We start from the raw sequence: 7,133 nt of genomic DNA on the forward strand, positions 1-7,133 counted from the left end.
CAATTCACCAGTTTATTGTGCAATACCTGTAACATGTAGAGGGGGCCTATCATACTGCAATCACTTTTGTGACTGCAATGTAGAATATCCTATAGAGCAGAATTCATAGTAATTATTTTAAACTAATCAAGACTTCTATTATTTATAAGGGTTACCATTATTTTTTTAATAATTACCAGTTGTAAGCAATTAATGCTACAGCAGTATTCCTAGTACAAGTAGTAAAGAGAACTGGGCTTAATCCTGTATTGTGGCAGTTTTGCCTTAGATTTAAAAAGTGGACTTAACCTAGCTAATAACTCTTCTGGAATTTAACTAGGACATCTCCCTCCCCAAAGATAGGATAAACTATATTTAAACCACTCCTCAGAGATGTTTGTTTAACCAGGTCTAATTAATCAGTAATCCTCACCAATGATGGAGATTCCACAGCCTCCTTAGACAATTTATTTCAGTGCTTAACTACCCAAGGTTTTCCAGTACCTAACCATGTCTCCCTCCCTATAATTGAAACCAATTATTTCTCGTTCTTATGCAATGAACAGGAAGAACAGCTTATATCCTCCTTTGTTGCAGCAGCCTTTTACATACTCAAAAGTTGTTACTTTTTTCAAATACTATCATAACACCAATGTTCTTTCTTCCCTCTGGAACTTCCACAGGCTTTCAAGACTTACTGAAAGTCAACATAATATAGGTTCCTTCAACCTGTTTTGTTTTGTTTTTTAATTATTGGAAGTAAGTTATCTGAATTTAAAATGTTTAGCTTGAGTGGCTACTACTTAACATTTTCCTTAGATACTGTTAGAATGGACAGTATTCCTTCTTCATTTTCACGATATGTGTATTTTATTTAGCTTTTCCCAAATATAGAACAGAAATATATATATTCAATATTTCTGCTTTTAATGCCTTATAATTGACAATTTATCATGTCTGCCAATACCATAGTTAAAACTCCATTTGCTCCTAATATTCTTCAAAAATCATCTTATTGTCCTTTATTTTCCTGGATGTAGATTTTTTCCTGGTTTCTTTGTGTTTTACTTATCAACTTTTTGTTACCTAAATTCTAATTTATGTTCATTGATGTAATCTTCCACATTTCTTGCCTTTGTATGTATAGGTTATTATAAGTAACATTGTGCATCAATACTTAATGAAATTGCACACTAAATATTTAACTGAATGCATATGAGCACAAAGCATCATCAGTAGATGTATAGATTAATCCAGGGGTGGGCAAAATGTGGCCAGTGGGCCAGATGCGGCCCGCTAGACCATTCCATCTGGCCCATGGGGCCCCTACAAAATTTAGAAAATTAGTATTTATCTTCCCCTGGCTGCCTGTCATGCAGCCTTCAATGGCTTGCCAAAATTCAGTAAGCGGCCCTCTGCCCGAAATAATTGCCCGCCCCTGGATTAATCAGATATCCAGAGTTAATTATGTACATACAAAGGAGCAAGAAACATCTATCTATTTGCAGACACTCATTATACCCATACGTTCACACATCTTGGTATAATATATGATTTCAGAAAACACAAAAACATAAATGTAGCCACACCATATATACATCCCCATATCCAAGCCTGTATGACCATATACTGGTACCCCAGAAGTAACAGGCATCAGACTTCCCTGTTGCTAAAAAGCTTCCTAGGTTGCCATTTTAGTATGTTAGCAAAGTAAACTGATTAAGACTTACCATTGATTTCTCTAAGCTTCTGCATAGTCCTTAACAGCTCTAACTATAACAAAAGGAAGAGACGGACAAAATATGCATGGGAAAACAGCTATTTATAAGTACTTAGACAAACAGCAATGTGAGCCAAATACCTTATATGGGCTGTCCCTCTCTGGTCTCAGAACTCCCCCAGACACACCCCGAAAGGTTAGCACAGACTTAAGCAACATGTCAACAAATCAAGAAGTACTTATTTGTTTGGAACTCTTAATCTCTCCCATCTGGGACCAAAGAGTAACCCTAAGGCATCTTTGGTAACTTGTGAAATGCCAGCAAACACAACAAAGCAGCAGAGACATTCCTGAACTATTCTAGTGGCTCTTTTTTCAAGAAGAGGGGTAGAGATAGAATACAAAGCTTTCCGTAGTGTTCTTTAGTGTTTCTATATCTTTGATTTTTTCCTCATTGAGTAGGTACGTTTTTATTCAAGTTGGCATATAACAATGGTAAACAACTGAGGTAAGAAATGCATTCTTTTCCTGTAAACAATAACTTTTTCATATAGAAAGCAAAAAAAAGTGTAAACAGCATTATGCATGAAGGTTTATTCTGTTTCTCTCTGCTTCATTTGTAGTTTCTGCTGTGAACCTTCCCCATCCTCTTTTATTTAGTGTCTTAACACCTTCATTTCCCTACCACACCCACCAACAGTCTTGTTCTGACAAAAGTTAATATCAACAACTAATTATAGATGCAAATGAATCTGCAGACTCACCTCTTGTTTTTATAGTTTCATAGTTGGCAGGGTCAGAAGGGACCTGAGCAGATCATCGAGTCTGACCCCCCTGCCATGGCAGGAAAGTGTACTGGGGTCAAACGACCCCAGCGAGGTGATTATCCAACCTTCTTTTGAAGACCCCCAGGGTAGGAGCCAGCACCACCTCCCTTGGAAGTTGGTTCCAGATCCTAGCCGCCCTGGCTGTGAAGTACGGGTAAAGCTTTATGCTGGAATCTGCTTGGTAGAAAGAACCTTAGTTTTAAGGCTTCTCTCTAACTTCACAGCATTTGTGTGTTAAGATCTGCCAACACAAAAAGAGCTGCACCAAACTAAGTCACCTGTCTGGTATGGGGATGCCCTGTAGTGCTGCAAAGAGAGAACAGTGTCCTTTAGCTGCAGAATTCTTTAGAAATCAGTGTATTATTCTCTCAGTAGGGCTGTGCAAAGCTTTGGCAGCCAATTTGATTTTGAGGAGATTCAACCCGACTCAATGGCTGAATCTTCAAATCTGAATTGAAAGGTCCAGATCAAATCAGAAGCCTCTGAATCGATTTGGAAAAGATTCAGCACCACCTTGGAGATTTGGCCATAGACTAAACAAGCAGCAGTCCTCACCACCTTGGACACAGCTGCCTCCAACTGGTAAGTCTGTTGTTGTGGGTGGATGGGGGAGGAAAAAGGGGTGCGGGAGGGGAAAGGATTGGGGCTATGGCTGAGACAAGCTGCCCAGCAAGGGAGGGGGGTGCGGGATGTGGGCTTGGCAGTGTTGTGAGCAAAGGCTCTGCCCTGCTGCTGCTTGCCCAGCTGGGGCAGGGTGGGGGTGGGATGCAGGCATGGCTCACTCAAGGTGGAAGGGGGGAAGCGGCAGCAGGGCAGAGCCCCTGCTGCCAGCATTGCTGTGCTCGCATCCTGTGCCCCCTGCCCCTCCCTGAGTTCCGCGTCCCCACACCCTGGCTGGGCAGCTTGTCCCAGCCCCAATCCCTCCCTCCCCCATGCTGCTTCCCTTCCCCCCTCTGCCCACCACAACAGACTTACAGCTGGAGGCAGCTGTGTCCAGCGTGGTGAGGACTGCTGCCTGTTTAGTCTGTGGCCGAATCTCCAAAGAGGCACCGAATCTTTGTGTCCTCTGCCTGAGGAAGTGGCAGCAGTAACAGCAGCAACTCCTTCCCCCAAGGCTGCCCACTTCTGCCTTCACCTCCTCCTGTAGAGCAGTGAAGCTTCCCTTCACCTCAGGCGGCAGCTCCCTCCCTCCCCCCAGCCCGCCTCCTGAGGTGGCAGCGGCAGTGGCGGCTCCCTCCACCACACCTGCCCATCTCTGCCTCCTCTGGCAGAGCAGCAGTGCTTCCCTCCACCTGAGGTGGCAGCAGCACCTCCCTCTCCCCCGCCCACCTCCGCCTGCCCACCCATGTCTGCCTCCTCCCAGGGAGCAGCAGGACTTCCCTCCACCTGAGGAAGCAGTGGCAGCATCGGCTTCCTCCCCCCAGCCTGCCTGCCGCCTCCTCCTCCCACAGAACAGCGAGGCTTCCCTCCACCTGAGGCAAGGCGGCTCCCTCCCCCTCGCCCACCCACCCACCTACCTCTGCCTCCTCCCGTGGAGCAGCAGGGCTTCCCTGCACCTGAGGAGGTGGCTGTGGTGGCTCCTCCCTCCCCCCCGCCTGCCCATCGCCACCTCCTCCCATGGAGCAGTGGGGCTCCTGCCTCCCTACCTGAGGTGGCGGCAGCTTCCTCCCTACCTGAGGAAGCGTAGCCCTTGCAGCCAATCACATGCACAGTTGCCCAAAAGCATTATGGACAGACAGACACACAGACAAACAGACAGACAAAGCCCTTTATTATATTAGAATGATGTGTTCAAAACAGGGGTATGAAACTCACTTTGTGCCCTGAGGCATATCTAGACTGTGGGGCTCCTTGCAGGCTGGATCTAGACTGGGACATGAGGAAGCAGCTGCAGTGATGGGAGCTCTAGCTCCAGACCAGCACACATGGTAGTGGTAGCAGCTCCAAGCTCCACCTCGTGTCCCGTTGAAGAGCCAGAGCTGCCACCACCTCCTATTGCCAATCAGCTTTCTGTGGTAGGCCACTCTACCTGGCCACTCCACCTGGTAATCTGGTAGGCCATATAGAGCAGCTCTCATTTTTTGATAAAATTTCAGTAGTTGACAAGAAGTCGGGATGTTAATTGACTCTAAATTTTTCAGACAACTACTCCTTAACCCTTTTGTCCCAGCAGAGAATTCAAGCCTGGAACCTTGTGTCTTCCTAATATGGCTCCCTTCCTTTCAGTCCAAGATCCTTCAAGGTTTGCAGACAGTACTGTCAATGCTGGCCCTAAGGAGGGCTTGTGTCTACTTTAGTCACAAGGCACAGAGCCTCAGACTATGCAGCACCTATTGCAATGCCCACTGCTTGAAGGCACATGCACAATGAAAGATCTCATAAAGTACAATAAATGAGCACAAGCATGTGTAACAAAGTCAAATGTAGTGCAAAGACAAGAGAAGCATGAAATACCCTATTGCATGTACCTTCATATACCTTGAGTGAAAGAGCAAAGCTGGTTAGGAAAATATTTTAGCCAGCTAGAGAAGAAGAATGAAGAATATATTTATAAAAATAGTAATAAAGTAGAAAAGAGAGCTAAAATATTACCTAAAAGGAGGGATCACAGAAAAAATGTTTTAAGAAACATACCAAAAAAAACTGAAGAGAATCCAGAAAAGAGCAACAAGAATGAGAAGAGGTTTAAGGTGAAAAAATTGAGGAAGCAGAAATGTCAGATAAGTCTTCCAACATGACAGTGACCAATTGTTCTCCGTGTTCACAGAGGGTAGAACAAGAAGTAATTGGTTTAACTTGCAGCAAAAAGATGATTAGGAAAAGTCTTACTAATTCTGAAAATACTGAAGCACTGGAACAGAGCTCCATGAGTTAGTGGAATCACCATCCATGGAAGTTTTAAAGTTAGACAAGCATTAAAAATGGCCCTACCATGTTTGAACCCACCTCTAATCCCAGAGGGGTCATTTTCAGAACTAAAACACAATGATTTCTATTACATGTAACAAATCAGGCTGTTTGGGGAATCTTTTATTTTCTTTATATCCATTTAACTTACCTTTTTTGGTCAAAATCCAGCTAATTCTTTAGTGGCTTCACTTTCATAGATACAAAATTAGGGTTGGAAGGGACCTCAGGAGGTCAGCTAGTTCAACCCCCTGCTCAAAGCAGGACCATCCCCAAATAAATCATCCCAGCCAAGGCTTTGTACAGCTGGGTCTTAAAAACCTCCAGCGATGGAGATTCTACAACTTCTCTGCTTTACTGTATTCCTTGCGGAAAAAAAATTTCCTAATATCTAACCTAAATGTCTCTTGCTGCAACTTGAGACTGCTGCTCCTTGTTCTATGTTCACATGTTTTATATTTTTGCTTTGCTTTCTTAGTTTGCAGTACCTTAGATATTTACTAGGCCTGTGAAAATAGGGAAGTATTCAATTTAGATTCGGCCGATTCAGAGGACAGTGATTTGATTCAGACATGGTCACTGTCCTGAATCGGGTCACTGTCCCAAATCAATTCAGCAAATCAATTCAGCTGAATTGGCTTCAAAAGATTCAGTGCTGATTCGGAGAGATTTGGTGATTCGGCCATAGACTATAATGGGGAATCACTGCAATACCTATAACTGTCATTTTTTGGCAGATTTGGATGAAAACAGCAGGGATGGTAGCGCCTTCTGAAGGCATGAGGCCTGCCAAGTTTCAAGGAGATGGGTGCATGGGTTCTGGGAAACTGCACCTCAAGGTTCTGAAAGCAAAACTTGTGTCGTGTGTGTGTTAAAGGGTATAGGTTGTAGCCGTGTCAGTCTAAGGACATGGCAGACAAGGTGCTTTGGGTCAATCTGATATCCTTTAAGCCAACTGAATAGTCACAGAAATATCTCTTAGCAAGCTTTCGGGCTTAAAAACCCTTCATCAGGCTGAGGAAGCATCTGTAGTTGGTGTATGCTCTTCCTGGATGGAATGAATAGTAAAGAAGCCAGAGGCTGGCATGAAGGGAAGAAAACCAGTCAGTGAAAATGTAAATTGAGGCATTAGGGGGTGAGAGACAGGCTGGGAGTGGGGGCGGGAAGGGAGATGTAGCAGGTAAAAGTGGAGAGATATCTGGGGAGTCAGATGTCAGGCAGGTTATAGTGTGTCATAAATCCAATGTCTATATTGAGTCCATGAGGTTTTGTATCTAGGAGGTGGATGAAGTGAAGTATGTTGTTTCTATGTCCCTCCCGCAGAGCACTGTAATTGGAAGGGAATTCAGGGAAAGATCACAGTCACTGGCCAGCTACAGATGTCAGTCTTCCCTCCCCCCCCCACTCCTCCTCCCTCTTCTCAGTTTCTGTTCCCCTGAAAGACTGCTTTCCTAATCTACAAATCTTTTTTCAAATCTTTTCTAAATCAATTTGGAGGCTCCAAATCAATTCAGTGGGATTTTTTTTGGTCTCCTGATTTGACTTGGATTCAGTAATTCAGTCTCTGAATCAGGCTTAACCTTCTCCAAATTGAATCAGTGACTGAAGTTTCGTACACCCCTAATAGGTACCCCTTAAATAGAAGGACAAGCTACTCATCACAGCATCTTTCCCAATGCTTATATAATTTTTTTGCCAGT

At 44.0% G+C, this 7,133-nt stretch overlaps 1 protein-coding gene and 1 long non-coding RNA gene across 2 annotated transcripts in view; one reads left to right on the plus strand and one right to left on the minus strand.

The window, feature by feature from the left end:
- Positions 1 to 1,765, minus strand: part of LOC109291300 (mycocerosic acid synthase-like polyketide synthase) — a 64,475-nt gene extending 62,710 nt beyond the window's left edge. The window contains exon 1 of the mRNA XM_019508243.1: positions 1,710 to 1,765. The gene's annotated coding sequence lies outside the window, so the exon portion shown is untranslated. The remainder of the gene's footprint in view (positions 1 to 1,709) is intronic.
- A 4,378-nt stretch (positions 1,766 to 6,143) lies between these two features.
- LOC109291305 overlaps positions 6,144 to 7,133 on the plus strand; it is a 13,918-nt gene continuing 12,928 nt past the window's right edge. Inside the window, exon 1 of the long non-coding RNA XR_002095807.1 lies at positions 6,144 to 6,155. This is a non-coding gene — a long non-coding RNA (uncharacterized LOC109291305). The remainder of the gene's footprint in view (positions 6,156 to 7,133) is intronic.

Source organism: Gavialis gangeticus, unplaced genomic scaffold, assembly GCF_001723915.1.
Source record: "Gavialis gangeticus isolate Ggan-Ray unplaced genomic scaffold, GavGan_comp1, whole genome shotgun sequence".
Classification (NCBI taxonomy): domain Eukaryota; kingdom Metazoa; phylum Chordata; order Crocodylia; family Gavialidae; genus Gavialis; species Gavialis gangeticus.